The sequence below is a fragment of the Mustela erminea genome, chromosome X (assembly GCF_009829155.1).
Source record: "Mustela erminea isolate mMusErm1 chromosome X, mMusErm1.Pri, whole genome shotgun sequence".
Lineage (NCBI taxonomy): Eukaryota > Metazoa > Chordata > Mammalia > Carnivora > Mustelidae > Mustela > Mustela erminea.
This window is the reverse complement of record NC_045635.1, coordinates 56,772,542-56,788,817: the sequence shown is the minus strand read 5'-3', so window position 1 is coordinate 56,788,817 and position 16,276 is coordinate 56,772,542. Positions and strand designations below refer to the sequence as shown.

Sequence of the window (16,276 nt, the reverse complement as noted above, 5' to 3'; positions counted from 1 at the left end):
AGGGAGGGGCTGAGGGAATGACGGCCCGAGTTGCCCCGCCCACTCAGCGACGACTAGAAAGTTCCACGCCCCTACCTTGAGCAGAAAACCCCCTTCTCTAGCCTCCACTGGCCTCAGGTTACTTAGTGAGCTCTGCCACTCTGCCTCGCGCCTCGCAATCAGGTCTCCACTCCCGGGTTGGGGTCTGGCCTTTCCCATACTGGCCCCCAATTTGAGGGGTATCTCACCACCGATCCCACTCCTTTTTGCTGTCCTCTGCCAGTGCAAGATAGTGAGAGTCAGCCCCTCCACCTCCCGCCTCCCCCAAATCTCATCACTAGGTCAGCCGCTGCACCTCCTGTCTCCCCCACACCTCGCCAACCACGTTACATGGCAGAAGACCTTGTGCAATAGCCAGATGGAGAGGGAAACAGTGGCTCTAGCCCACTTGGTGGACTGACTGACTCACTGGCTCCTCGGCGCCCTCCTCGCCCTGCTTCTTAGCACTCTCCCAGTCCCATTTTCTGTCTGTCTGACCAGAGCAACAGGACCCTAGGTTCCAACAAGGATGACCTGAAATCCTTCTAGCACCCAGAATATCCTGGACCTTAGGAGAAGAAGCATTCTTTTCTTATAGGCTCTCTTGCATTAGAGAAAGCAAAACTGACACCCTAAAATGCAAATGACTTGGTTGTCATCTCAGTGGGACAATTATCTCTGTTGCAGTGCTGTTTCGAGGCTCTAAAGAAAGATTAACTTCTATTCTCAAAGATATCAGTGCTGAGGATCTGCCACGAAGAAAACCTGGACCAGGACCCTAAATTCCATGACCCTTTTCCTTACCCTCACCTCCACCCACCCAGGGCACGCAAATTTGCATGCCCTGATTTGGGGATGGTGGGGAGTTCTGTCCGACTTTGTTTATGATGGAGTAGCTCACAGACCTGGCTATTTCTGCTCCACTTCTTGTGGTGGCCAGTAAGGAGGCAAGATCTTATAGTGGCTCTGCACTTACTGGGCAAAACCCATGTGGTTTTCCCTCTCTGAGCCTCCATTTCCTTGTCTGTAACATGAGGATAATAATCCCATGACTCAGTCAGAATAATGATAAAGGGATACGCAGGTGAAGGTCACAGCTTCTTCCCTTTCCCATCTCCATACCTTGTGCCGCTAGGCTAGGGCCAAGCAACGCCATTTGTGAGGGACAGGCTAGGAAACAGAAGAGGAGTTTGTGACTTGGTATGTGCTTATTTGCATGAGATTTGCACTCACTTTTCATAGATGCCATGTCAGAGCTGGAAAGGAATGAGAAATGAACATGTTGATCTCCACACCAGTCTCCCTTTGCCCCGGAGCAGTGTTGGCACACAGTAGGGTTCACAAAGTATTGAATGAACGTATTCTTCCCCCCGGGGAAGAAAACTTGCCCCAAATCACACAGTGAGTCTGTCTCACAGTCAAGAGAGATCTCACATCTACTCCTTCTACTAAGCCCTGTTCCTTGATGGAATTCTTTTCTCCCATTCGATCCTAAATCAGTGGGGAACTCATTCCTCTCCCCCAGAACCCTCTGGTTTATTGACAATCCCCATTCTGGTCGAGCTTAGCCAGGAGAAGCAACCACAGCTTGGTACTTCCAAGCCTTTGACTTCTGAGTTTCTCAAAGTCCTGGGACTGCCTCTGCCCCAGGAGCCAAGTTCCCCTCTGAGGAAAAGGAGGTCCCAGTCAGCTTCCTCCAAGCACAGGAGTTTCCCTTTTGCTCTCTTGTGGGGTGGGAGTGCAGGACACAGCCTCTCAGAGCAGTGGCCTCGAAGGAAGGGCGGCAGCAGCCATTTCCTACCCTGCTAAGGCATCTCCCTCCCTGGCTAGTCCCTCCCGTTTCCTGTGTTCTGCTGCTTTAGCCCCAGGCAGAACAGTGGTATGAAAGGGACTCCAAAGTTTTCCTTGAGTCATAGAAACTTGGAACTGGAAAGACCTCAGAGCTCATTTATTCCCACCTTCTCCCCACAGCAGGAGTGCCTTCTGGAGCAGAGAGGAGGGGGGCATGTGACCTAACCACTTCCGGCTTCAATTTCCTCCTTGAAGGAATGGACGGGAAGACATCTACCTGCCAGTGTTGTGGGACGGAATGTGAGAACAGATTTAGTAAAAGCTATCATGCACTTAGCACTAACTACATACCCAGCCTGGTTCCAGGTGTCCTTTGGGAATTCGTCTATTTAATTTTTACCACAACCCTCTAAAGTAGGTTACTGTTACGATTGTCATCATCACCGCCATCACCCTCTTTGCACAGATGGAGAAGCTGAGGGATGACCAAGGTAACGTGACTTGCTAGGTTCCCCCAGCTAATAAGTGATGATGGCAGAATTTGAACCCTGATCCTCAGTTTTCACCTGTATCATGACAGAATTATCCCTGAGAATGATCCCTCGTTAAAGTCCTGTGAGCTCACATGTGTCTGCGTGGCTAGAATTTTTATACACAACAATCCTAATGGCTCAGGGGGAAGAATGCCTAGAAACGCTGGGGGAGCCAAAGACATAACCGGAAGCTTTGGCTCCATGCAGAGGATGTCTTTGAAGTCCCTGGTCTTATCTTAAACACCTACTTGAATTTCCTGGTTAACTCTGGTGCGCATCCATGTTGTTTTGAGGAAAGTTGACACTTCAGTGGTCCTGTGCATTTGTGTGCTCCAGGCAACTGCCTTTTACCTCATGGGTACCACACACCTGGCACATGGTGGGCCCCTAGTCACTGAGAAGAGCTAACATTAATGAAGAGCTTATTATATGAACCAACATTCTGAGCACTTTCCACTTATGATTTAATCATCATGACAATTCTACGAGGAGGGAAGATGATTATTATTGCCCTTATTTTCTAGTGGAAAAACCACAGCACAGAGAGGTTAAGCAATGAGCCCCAGGTCACACAGCTTGTAAGTAAGTGACCCCTAGGCTTTAAACCCCTACAGACTGACAGCCTTGGCTTGTCACCGCTCTGTGGATGGCCTCTTGGGCCACAACAGAGCCTCTCTTCCCCACCCATCTCCACCACTTGCCACCAGGATGATTGAGTTGATTCTTGGCATGACACATTCCCATTAGAGGAGCAGCTCCTTGAGGGCAGATACATAGCGTCTCCCCTACCAAGCCACCCTGTCCCGGATGATGCTGAACCAGGGTCTGGGGCCAAGCACAGGGCCTGTCCTCTCATGTGTGGCAACTGACTGCGCTCTGGCCTGTGGCAGTCTCTCGGACCTCACACCTACTGGGCTGATAGCCGGGGTGCTAACAATTCACATAGGACTCCTCTGCCACTCTCCGCGGCAAAGATCCAGCTTTGGAAATGGCTGCCACTCAGCTACAGGGGACAAGTCCATGCCTCTGATATTGACATTCAAACTGCCACCCAAGCTCACCCAGCCAAATCAGCAAGCATTCCCAGAATACCCTCTACTTCATTACCCCTCCAGATGTGTTTGTTACATGGGATCTTCTCTCTCACAAGAATGCTCATTCTTCTTTCTTTTGCCGCCCCCTCTTTTTATTTATTTATTTATTTATTTATTTATTTATTTTTTAGCAAACACTTATATTGGTGCTTTTTGTGTGCCTGGTCCTGCTCTCAGCTGTTTGCATATTTTCACTCATGGACTCTTACAGAAACCCTGCACGTAGTTACTCTCCCATTCTACAGATGAGATAACTGAGGCACAAAAGAGGCTAAGGTATTTGCTCTATCTCCTGCACCTGGCAAAGTCCTACATATTCCTGCAGCCCTTCCTGTGAATACTGTCGGCCCTTCCTTACCTGGGTGTTCCCACAGCTCAGTTTATTCAGCAGTCATTCTATATTGAGTTCAGTTATCTTTTCCAATAAGAATGTGAATTCTCTGAGGGCCAGGACTGTGTTTTATTACTTATGGCATATCCGCTGCTCAGGAAGGAGTTTGGCATTGAGTTGGCACTTAGGGGATATTGGCTAAAGGACTGATGACAATTGAGAGGACGAATGAGTGACTGGCCCCAAAGTGGCATTGACCAAATCAAATGCTGGCTGAGACATTTGGGGTTTTCTTTCCCCAGTGTCACCGGGATAGAGGAGTGTAAAGGTGACTGAGCATGAAATGCAACCACGGGTAGGGAGAGGGGAAGCGAGAACTGCCTCCCTCCCCCTCATCCCGTCCACCATCCTGCCATTTGTGTGGTTGGACTGACTTTGGGCTGATGGGGCATTGAGTACACCACAGAAGCTGGCACTCTGGGATCTGCTCTGGAAAGCTGAGCTCACTGGATTCTGCTTTTCTCCCTCAGAGGCCCCAGGACTGCCTTGGCACTTCAGAGGTTCAGATGGAAAAGTGCAAAGGGCTGAATTGTCACCCCAGTTTGCTGCTTTGGGTCTCAGACATTATGCTTCAGTGAACATATCTCTGTCTGTCTCTTGCTGGCCAAATGCGCTTTGTGGGAAAGCAGAGGGGAGTCTGGGCACAGCTCTGGTCTCAAGTCCTGGTTCCACCACTCAGTAGCTCTGTGACCTTTGGCAAGTTACCGAACTTAGAAAATGGAAATAATTTTTTCTGCCCTGCAAACAAAACTTGAGATAATGGATCTGAGGGCCTCTATAAGGGAAACATGACCAGATGTGGAGAAAATGACAGTAGGAGGACTGCTTTTAGCAGCTTTCTGCAGTTTTCCAGTTGAAGGCAGATAGATGAGGGACCTGAGCCTCAGCCTCTCCCCTCTCTCACCCTGCTTCAGTATGACTCCTGTATGACAATCAACCTTTTCCGGGCCTTTGTAAAATGGGAAAGATCATTATCAGGCCCCTGAGGCCAAGTCTTAGCAGGTTGCTGGATGGGAAGCAACTCTGCTTTGCAACTCTCAAAGCACCCTTGGGTTTGAAAACAGCTTTTTTTTTTTTTTAAGATTTTATTCATTTGAGAGCATGAGAGAGGGGGAGGGAGGGAGAGAAAGAGAGAGAAAGTGCATGAGCAGGGGGAGAGGCAGAAGGAGAGGAAGAAGCAGACTCTTAGGTGAGCAAAGAGGCTGATGCACACAGGGCTCAAGCCCAGGACCCCGGGATCATGATCTGAGCCAACAGCAGAAGCTTAACCAACTGAGACCCCTGGGCTCCCCTGAATGCCAGCCTGAACACTTGATGACATGTTATATCACCTCTCTGGGCCTCAGTTTCCTCACTTGTTATATGGAGACAATAACACCTACCTCCCTAAAATGTTATGGGGATCAAAAGTGCAAGTGTCAGTGATATGTCTTTATGAGTGACAGGATTGCCCCTTAGCCCTTCACCCTGCTTCGTGTCTTTCTTCCTGCCCTTGAATCATGTAGGCTGCAGATTTGAAACTTCAACAATTCTTTCTGCCTTTATCTGGGTCCACCCCTGGCCATCCCCCCACCCCCACTCCCCAGCCTTAGTACCTACACCTTTATCCTGGTCAAAACTCACAGAGTCCTCTCCTCCTCTTCCCATCCTCTGGCAGGGTGCACCACCAGCCCCATGGTAATGCTTATCTTGCACTATGGCTCAGGGGTTGAGGGCTCTGTCCATTTAGCAGCTGGCCTTGCGTTTATGTCAGAGGAGTAGTCTGCGAGTCAGGGATCGTTAATCTGCCTCCTGCATCCATGCCTTCTTATGACTGGTCCAAAGGGCCAGCAAACCGTGGCAGGGAGCAAGATTTATTTATGCATTTACTGCCTGGTGGGTTCCCTGGAGATTCTAGACCAGCGCATGAGGGAGCAGCCAAGTCTGGGGCGGGGGGGGGGGACTTCCACAGAAGACTAGCCTGGAGCTGGTGGGCCCGCAGAGCACATCTGCTCCACTCCTTCGTGGTCCAGATGAAGATCTTGAGGCCTATCCAGGGAGGGCAAGCGACTCAGGGCCCCTCCCTCAGGCTTTGCCCTCCAGTTTTTGCCTCTGGAAGATTCAATCTTCCAGAGCTCTCATGGGGCCTGAGTTGCTCAAGAGATTAGGTCAGAAGAAGGGATTTCCAGAGAAGTCCCAAGGTTCTCTGGGAGGAACTTCTGTAATTTCTCCTCCATGTGGTGTCCTCAGGTAACCCGTGCTGAAATCTGGAAATAAAAGTTGGCAACACACAGGTTCTTAGATTCAGGAGCATCACACCTTGAATAGAGACGGGCACCCGCAAGCACAGCTGTAAGAGGGGCAGAGCATTGGGCCATTCTAGTGCATTGGAAGCCAGGCTGCCTTCCCAGACTCCTGGAGGCAAAGGAGCCTTATAAAAATGCCTTGCTAATGCCAAGAGTCCAGCCAGAATGGTAAAAGTTAGCCCCACGGCAGATGCATCCCACAGACTAGAGACCTCAGGGACTATGTCCCTTGCCAAACAGATCCCCAAAGCCTGTGAGAGGTCCCATGATGGTAGGGTGCTGTCTTATTGTCTTGAGATCTAGGGTGGCTCCCATAGGATATGAGGGTTCCCAGGGTCTATTCACATCTAGAACTCAGGGGCAAGGCCTCTGGCTCAGCCTCCCATCCCTGCCTGCTCACCTTCCTTTCCTAGCTGTTCTCTGCCCAGGCCTAGCAGTCTCTGTGTTCTAGCTTAACCGAGGAGGCTTTTCTCCTCAACTAAATTATTTACTCCATGCCCAGTAGTGCCACCTGTGCCCCCCCTCTGCCTTTGGCTAGCTGTGCCACCCTTTCAGGGTTCATGATATCTTCATCTGAGTATAACAAGGTGGGATGGACTACATCAGTGGGCTTGCAGATTTTTCCTCACAGTGACCAGAGAAGACCCTCAAGGCCATCCTTGGGGATGTTGGGGGAGGGGAAAACATGGGAAGATTGAGGCTGGAGGCTCTAACTCCCACTCCTACCCGACTGCATCAGTCAGAGCAGTGCTGCTTTTTAAATCTATTCTATATATCAGAGTTCTACACAGAATTCAGTCTGGGCCAGGGAAAAGAGTCTGCCTCTAAGGAAAATTTAAAGGCCAGTGTTCCTCCTGCACCTGGGCCTCAGCTACCTCCCAAGTGACGATTATACACCATGATATAAGTAAAACACTTAGCACCATGCCCAGCCATAATGAGGATGTCAACTGTAACCCTCATTTGCAGAAAACTAGGTGCCAGGAATTGTGCCAAGGCTGTACCTGAGTCAACTCACCTAATCCTTACAAATCTTCTCAAGAAGGCATTATCATTATCCTCACTTTACAGATAAGGACACTGAGGCAGAGAGGTTAAGCAAATTTTCCAAGCTCACACCACGGATGAGAGGCGCATTGGGCATTAGAATACAGGTGGTGGGGCTTCTGGGGCCCTCATTGTTCATCAACTATGATGAACTATGGGTTCTCAATACATACGTAGTTATCTGTATTGGTTTTTTGGTTATAATTTTCACTGACAAATGGTGTTACCCCTCATCTGGAAAAATGGGCTGAGTTCACCTCACAATGTGACTGTGTGCCTAAAATGGGATTGCAGCCCCAGAGCCGGTGCAGTCCCGCTCTGACGACTGATCCAGGTTGTACATACAGTGCCCTCACCTGCCACATCTGAGGCCACACCTACAGTGTGGGACCATTTCTGCAAACAGTGCCATGGAAAACTCCTGCATCTACTGAGAAAATAAGGACTAGTTTGCATGATGAGAGTCTAAAAGAAGTCAGGCAGCCGAGCTGGTGGGAACTTAGAAGATAGCTAGATGTTCCACACACCACAAAACACTACTGACGTGCTATGTTCAGCTCTTACTGAGCCTACTACTCTAAATATTTTCCGTCTGCCTGGTTTAGGCTTCCTTCTTCTCCTTCTCCACCCCCTTCTGACTCTATTTTTCTCTCTCTTTCTCCTCCTCCTTGCTCAGCCAGACTCCTAATAACTTGCTAAACCACGCCCCTCGTGTTTCTTATATTTCCACTTTCCAGGGGAATTTTGCAGATGGTCCCATCTGCTTCCCCTGATTGATGCCCTGCCCCCTGCCCACATTCATCTCTTTTGGGGCCCCACACACTCTCTCCAGGCCAGTTCCCTTAACTTGAGTGCCCTCAGCCCAGAGCCTTGCCTTTTTCCTCCGTAACTTGGCTGTCAGAGCCACTAGCCTCCTAGGAAAATCCCTTCCCTTTTCTGGGCCTCCGTTTTCATAGAGGTTACAGGTTAGTGATTGGACTAAATGACACCTGAGGAGCTTTCCAGCTCTCATTTCCAACCATTTACAGGCGGTCCATTTAAAAAATGGAATCTTCTTGGGGAGCCTGGGTGGCTCAGTCTGTTAAGCTTTTGCCTTTGAGCTCAGGTCATGATCCCTGGGTCCTGGGTTGGAGCCTGCGTTGGGCTCCTCTGCTCAGCAGGAAGCCTGCTTCTCCCTCCCCCCACTCCCTCTGCTTTTACTCTCTCTCTCTCACTGTCTCTCTCTCTGTCAAATAAATAAATAAAATCTTTTAAAAAAATTTAAAAGTCATAAAAAATAAAGAATTGAATCTTCTTAGTCAGCTCTCTCTATCGCTCACCTATATTTGTATCGATATCTACACACACACACACACACAGAGAGAGAGAGAGAGAGAGAGAGAGAGAACTCCAAAAGCTTTAGCTGGGCCAGAGTCTGAGGAACTGGGAGCTGAGGGAGGTAGAGGCTGGAAATAACAGTTGCAGGATTTTCAAAATAAAGCCAAGTAAACTTTACAAAATAATGGTCCTCTTGGCTGGGTTGATCTCTAAAGGAAGGTCAAGAACTATGAGCCCAGAAGCAGGATAGGAACAAAGCACCAACCCATCTAGGTATAGCCCACCATCCAGAATTCAGTTCCCTATCTCCTATTATTCACTACCTGCATGTTAGAGACAAGTCGTCTGGACTAAGGGCAATGGAAAGCCAGCCCCAGAGCGACAAAGACTTCTGTGCTCAAGGTGCTTACATTCAAGCTGCAGACACAAGCATGGAGAGAAACAGAGCACCCCTTATAGTTTCCCCAAATGCTTTTATTTCTTTTGTCTCATTTGGTCTTTACAACAGTCCTGGGAGATAGCAGGAGAGGAATTGTTATCCCATTTCACAGAGTGGAAGACTGAGACTCAAGAGGAGACCGAATTTACCCAAGCTTATCTGATCAGCAAATGGAGAGCTGAGGCACAAACCCAAGTGTTTAGTCTTCAGAGCCAGCACTCTGTCCAAAGCATCAGGCTCTGGCCTTTTCAGTCACTTCAACAATAGGAGCTTTCTGTGAAGCTGCGAGGAAACCTCCAAACAGTGGTTAGTTCTGGAAAGTGGGAGTGAGGGTTTATAGGACTAGGGTTCTCCATTTTGTATCTAGATTACAGGTTGAAATCTTTCCTTGGGGAATGTATTTTATTTCTTATCCACATGTGAAAGGAAATAGCTCCAATGTGAGGTAGAATACAATCCATGCTAGAAGACACACACATAGTATGCTAGGGATTTGAAGAGGGGTGGGGAACAGTATTGGAAATGAACTTGGAAGAATGGCAAAGCTCTAAACAGGCTAAGATGGGGGTGGGGAGTCCCAGAGTCCCAGAGACCACAACAGTCAGCTTTACAGCTCAGCAGCTGTTGCTGACTTCTGAGACAACATGCCGGCTTAGAAGGCATTCTTCCTGAACAATTAGGTGCGTATAGTGGACAGGATTTCCTGTTTTCTTCCCTTTCCTCATTTTACATTGTAGGGTACCTGGGTCAGAGCCCAGGGCTTGGGAAACACCTGCTTTATCCACTCACCCCTCACCTGGGCTGCTATCCTAGAGTGCCAGTTCAGCCTGACACAGGCAGAAGGACCAGCAGCCTTAGAAACAGAAGGGGGTTCCAGCAAGGCCTCCCCACACCACTTTTCACTTTCTTTTTATTTTATTTTATTTTTTTTTAATTTATTTATTTGACAGAGAGAGATTACAAGTAGGCAGAGAGGCAGGCAGAGAGAGAGAGGAGGAAGCAGGCTCCCTGCCGAGCAGAGGGCCCGATGCGGGACTCGATCCCAGGACCCTGAGATCGTGACTTTAGCCGAAGGCAGCGGCTTAACCCACTGAGCCACCCAGGCGCCCAACTTTCTTTTTTTTTTAAACTGGGGTCCAGTATCAAACTATCAGGTGATCAGATTGATAACTTTTTTTTTTTTTTTTTTTGAGAATGAAAGTCAAACACCTTTTCAGTTAGAGGTCACATAACCACAGTGTGTAGGCCATCGAGGGCCTTCGAACCCCACCCTCTCCAATCTCCTCATTTTAATGTCGAAGAAGACTTACCCAAGGTCACAGAATTTGTTAGTAGTCAAATCATCATGCCTGGTTATACTTTAGGCTCTACTGACAAATGACCATTGCTGTGAGCTGGGCCACCTAGGAGCTCTTCGGCAGACATGAGAAACAAGCGCATCTAGCCTTTGAAGAGCTGAGGTCTATCCGGTACATCTGACCCTTCCATCACTCCAGTGGAAGAAGTTGCCCTCTGGCCTGCACACTGCTTCCCTGAAGTGGGGGGGGTGGGGCTCTAGAGCCATGTTTCAACATCCACCCTCCCCATCCCAGAGGCCCAGGGGCTCATTCCCGAGGCTTCAAATCCTGTCTTCTTAATCTCAACTCAGACTTCTGGGCTGCAGAAAACATCTCTCCCTTCCCTTACCCTCCTGCCTGGGATAGGCATGGTGGTCATTTTATAATCCTAATAACTATGATTTGCATATTGCCTGGGAGCCTCATAGAGCACTATTACACCCACTACCACACTTAGTTCCTATAACAACCCAGGGGATGGGTATTTCGATCCTCATTTTAAAACCAAGGCTCAGAGAAGTCATTACGCAGCTAATAAGTGACAGAGTCAGAATCCAACCCAGAGCTGTCTGGATTCTCCAGAAACTGAGTTCTTTCCACCACTTTAAGGCTATCTTTTTTTGCTTGTTCCTTGACAAGGACGAATGGGCCGATGGGTAGATGGAAAGATGAAGCAAATAGTTCTTGAACACACGCTGTCTGTGGCTTGCTTTGTATTGGGCATGAAGATACAGAGAGAGGCGAAATGAAGTTTCCACTTTCAGGAAGCCCACCATTCCAGTGAGTGCTTCTCAAACTTTTGCACCCAAATACCAAATGGTTGAACTGAAAAAGACCCATTCTGCACCTGGCCCCAAGGAGATGGAGAAGCCCATGTAGTCATCCACAGGTGCAAAGTTCCTTTGAAGGCTCCACTTTTAGCTCACAAATTCATGTGAATTTTGCATGCTATTCCATAACATATATCTATGCTTGTTTTAATATAAAAATAATGCTCCCTCCAACCTGGATCTTTTAAGGAGAATGAGCCATTCCAAGCAGATGGTCTTGGACTCATCTTCCATGAAGAGGCTCTGCTTACCCCTGGCCCAAGGGGACATATAGTCCCCTTTGAGAAGCAAGAGACAGGAGTACAGTTTTGTGTTTTAAAGCAGCTGTTACTCTGCAAAACTAAGATTTTTGGTAAAGATGCTGTGTGTGTGTGCACATAGATGCGTGTAACACGTGGTTGTGTGTGCTTGTGGAAGCTCCAGAGGTGACCAGCACTGTTTCTTTGTAGGACCATGTTCCTTTGGCATCCAGATGCCACAATTTTACCCTGCTGACTACCTGTGAACTAATCATGTTCCTAGATGCAAACACCAGAACTGGAAAGGACCTAAGGGGTTCTGGAAGGCATTTTCCTTTTCTTTTTTCTTTTTTTAAATTTTTTTTACATTCAATTAATTAACATATAATGCATAATTAGTTTAAGAGGTAGAGGTCAGTGATTCATCAGTTGCATATAACACCCAGTGCTCATTACATCACATGCCCTCCTTAATGTCCATCACCCAATGACCCCATCCCCCACTCCAGCAACCTTCAGTTTGTTTCCTATGGTTAAGAGTCTCTTCTGGTTTGTCTCCCTTTCTGATTTCATCTTGTTTTAATATATACAATGGACTATTACTCAGCTGTCAAAAATGAACTCTTGCCATTTGCAACAACATGGATGGAACTAGTGGGTATTAGGCTAAGCAAAATAAGTCAGTCTGAGAAAGATAATTTTCAGATGATCTCACTCATATGTGGAATTTAAGAATCAAAACAGAGGAGCATGGAGGAAGGGTGGGAGGTTATTTTCTAAAAGACTTTTTGCATTGGCTCTTTTGGTAATTGCACTTGGGAAACAAGAGAGAACCCGCCTCCCAGAGACAGAGCTGAGAGGGGAGAAAGCCAGGCAAACTTAACAGCAGTTCATGTGGAGCGATGAAGCAATGATCCTGGGAGATATATGGGGACTGGTAAAGTGCTTCCCTCCTTTTGCTGGCTTTAAGACAAGAGGCACTTACTTTGTAAAGCCTGAATATTATTCTGCTGCTTGTGGGTTGTGTAATTAATTTATGTCTTCTGTTTCTTGGTTTATAAAGGAAGGTTCTGAGTGAGAGCCTACTTTGATGATACTCAGATAAACAAGAAAAGAGGCTTAGACCTTCTTCTGGGCCATAGGTTAAAGAGAGAAGGGGGATCTCTGTGGACCAGATGTGGTGATAACAGCAGTAAGATCAAAGTACAACAGTTCCAAGTGCTGGATAGGGGAGAAGGGTTGGAGATTCTGAACCGGCTGCCCCTCCTCTCTTTAAGAGTCTCCTTTTGGCCTTTTTCTCTTTCCAAACCTTGAAGGGCTTTGTGCTTTGTTTTTAATAAGGAGGCCGTTCCCTTCTCTTGTGGAATGTATTCTCTGAAATATCCTGTTCCAGGGGCACATGGACACAGAGTTGGAAGCTTCTGTTCTCAGGAGCCCCACTTCCTATGTTTTCATTTTTCTTCTCAAATTGTAAACCAAACCAGCTCTTCCTGTTTCTGGGTTTGGGATGTTGGAAGGTCACACAGCAGGGTCCCTCTAGCGAACAGGTCAGAAGGGGCCTCTGAAAATTGTCCCTAGGCTGCCCTGACATGGGAGGAGCACTGTTTGAATGGAATTTGGTCCTATGGAAAGAGGAGGAGAATAGCATTCAGACTGCCCAGTGGGCACAGCTCGTTTTTTGATGGCAGTTTGCTTTCCTTTGCCTTTGCCCTTACCCCAGGCCAACAAAAGCCTGGGAACCATAGAGTTTTCACCAGCTGAGCTGCTGATCTTCAAGCACTGGTTACTGTCAATCAGAAACAAGTTTAGGGCATAGTCATCGGGATTGTGAGAAATCATTTTAGGAGTTGGAGCTATTTACTATGGGGAAAGACAGATTCAGGGGAAGATGTTATAGATGAGTGGGAATGAGTTATAGATGAGTGGGAATGGGAACTTGGCTTCTAGTCTCAGTTTTACCACTGATGAGTTGTCTTTTGTCATGCAAATCCCCACCTTCTCTGGGCTTTAAGCTCCCCAACCACAGTGAAGACACTGGACTGTATGAACTACAGAGTCACTTCCATCTAAGACTTTGAGAAATTCTATGCCAGTAGATTGGTCATAGGGAAGAAGAAACAACTTCTGTGAGACTCCAAGGGGGTGAAAATGGGACAGCTGGGTGAAAGTTGTAAGGCAGATTCTGGTTCTACATAAATAAGAACTTTCCACTAAGGACAGAACAAAAAGGGATACTTGACCATAGCTGGAGAGTTTGGTCCAAGCCCAAGTGGATGCATAGCAGGAATGGTATAAAAGGGAGGCTATTAGCAGTTAAGCACTGGGCTAGAGCAGTGGTCTCCAACATCTAATTTTATGTGGTCAACTCCAGTCTCCAAATGAAATCCTCATGAAATCCCCAAAAGGTAAAATATATTTGGTTAAATGAAGTACCCTCAACTCTCTCCCCCTTTCACATACCCCATTGACTCTCTGGGAACTCTAGAGTCCCTCAGTATTTGGTTTGAAACAACTGGTTAATAAGGTCCTTAAGTGCCCTTCCTGCATTGATATGTAAGGCAACCTCAAAGTTTCCAGGTTTTGGTAGAGATGTGTTTTACATGAATCTGCACCATTAGCTGGAACTACAGGAACCTCAGGGCCTCATCTCCAGACAATTTGTCATCTGGAGACAGCGGGGTCTGTGTGTCAATTTATAATATCTAATGCAGAGCTGAAATGACAGAGAAGAAAGTCTGCTGAGAAGTCATTAGCCTGATTACCAGCAGTTCTTTTGCTATGCCATCAAAAATAAAAGACAGTCCTTGCCAGATTCATTGCTTGTGTTAAGCCCCATGCTCAGTTCTGGGACTACAGGGGTCAGTCAGATATACCTCTCATACACTCATGGTCTGTAGGAGGTATAGGAAAGAAAGGAGTCAAATGAGGAACAACATAAGGTGTTATAATAGAGATGTAGAACTGACAGAAAGGGAGTCTAGAGTATGGCTTAACAGGCCAAGTGTTTTTCTGTGTTTGTGTGTGGGGGTGCTATCAAAGACACTTACAGTGAAGAGTCCAATATGAGAACTCATTGTATGTATAGGAAATAAGGAGTTGGCCCATGGAGCTCAGAAATGTGAGGATGTGGCAGGAGATGAAAGAAAGATAGGTTGTTTAAGTTGTGAAAGCTCTTGAATGCCACTGCAAAGAATTTGGACTTTGACCAAAGGTAAGGAACAATGAAAAGTTTTTGAGCGTAACCAAATTGTTCTCTTAAAGGGTGAACTCTGGCAGCAGTATGGGAAATGGACTGGAAGGGAAAGCATGGTGGCTGGGAGACCAGTTAAGAAGCCATAGCAACCTTCCATGCCAGAGCTACTAAGGACTGAGATGGAGGGCTATCCTAGTGTGGGTGGAAAAAAAGAGGCAGAAGTAGGAAACATCACAAAGAAGTGGATGACAACAAATGAGAGAGATGGAGGAGTCCAGATGATTCCCATGATTCTTGCTTGACTGGGTGGATGATGATGGTGCATTAATCAAGAAAGGGAGTCCTGTAGAAGGAGAAGGTTTCCAGGAGAATGATGATGAATAATGATGCTGATTGTTGAGTCTGAAGGATTTATGGGATATTCTGGTAGAAGTGCCCAATAACACTTCCCAGGTCTTTTCCAGACCTGTCACTCCTCCTGCAATTCTCATTCCCTTCCTAGCCCCTGGGTATTTATCCCATGCCATCCAGCCCTTGCTCTTATATTCTGGATTGGTCCAGGCTATAAAAATGTCCCACTAGGCTGTGCTTCAGGACATTTGCCTGACCTATGTCTGTAAGCCTTGGCCTGACTTCCTGTTTTGCACTTCTGAAAACAAGTGTTGGGAACCTGGGCTTCTCAGCCACTTTTGACCCAGAAGGAAGCTGTTACACTCCTCCACAGGTCTGTAAATCCTTCCCCCAATCCCAAAGAACATCTTGAAATTGCCCTTTCTACTGACCCTATCTCAACCTCTCCCTCCTTTCACTCTGACTCTGGCAGTGGTCAAGGATGACACAGAAACAGAGTACAAAGGACTTTGGGACCTTCTATTTCAACCTTTTTATTTTTCAGACAAGAAATTTGCAGCCCAGAGAAAAGAAACAACTAAGTCAAAGTCACAAAGAGAGCTAATGTCCGACCTGGGACTAGATCTTGGAATTCTCAACTCACAGTCCAGTATTTTTGCATTGGCTGAATTCATTATAGGTCATGGTTGCAAGGTTTCCTGTTTCAAATGATAATAAATTCCAGATATCCCCTAACTAAGTAGATCTTTATACTATTCAAAGTTGCTGGATAAGCTGTTTGTCAAATGCTAAATAAGTTATACCCTGCAAATTTTCTTCATGAAATAGCAAATGTCAAATGGCCAAGTCTGTCAAGAGTTTGTTACAAGAATGATTTGGTCATTTTCAAAAGAAAGAAAGTTAATTGAAACATTATTATTGATTTTCTTTGGCTCAGTATTTCAGTCTCCTGCCCTCCTGAGACTTGAAGTGATACCAACTAGCAGCTTAAATAAATGCACTTAAATTAATGTATCTGTTTATATTTTTTCCCCTTTTAACTGGTTTCCCTGCTCCTTCAGAGCCCGAGGGAGGGGTCTGGGGCAACTGATACACAGAATCTAGTGCTAAGGCCAAGCCTGCAGCCAGGCCAGAGCCAGCGGGGTTGGGGAAGCAGACTCTTGTTACAGGCCAACTATTACCCACCAGGTCACCTCAGTCACTTCTGCAGGAGCCTGGAGAGGAGCCCTGAATGGCTTCAGGCAACAAAAGGGACTTTGCGCACTGGGAGCAAGGGACCTGAGGGAGGATTTGGCACAGAGGTAGTAGAAGCTCAGCTCAGCTCAGCAGCTTCTCACCTCTGCAAGCTGTTGGGAGTCAATGGGTAAGCAGAAGTATGGGGTACCAGTGAAAAAGTCATTGAATTTCAGAG

General features: G+C 47.0%; 1 long non-coding RNA gene across 1 annotated transcript in view; it reads right to left on the bottom strand.

Annotated features, from left to right (window-relative positions):
• Positions 1 to 4,942: 4,942 nt before the first annotated feature.
• Positions 4,943 to 16,276, bottom strand: part of LOC116582971 — a 32,879-nt gene continuing 21,545 nt past the window's right edge. The window contains exon 3 of the long non-coding RNA XR_004282571.1: positions 4,943 to 6,073. This is a non-coding gene — a long non-coding RNA (uncharacterized LOC116582971). The remainder of the gene's footprint in view (positions 6,074 to 16,276) is intronic.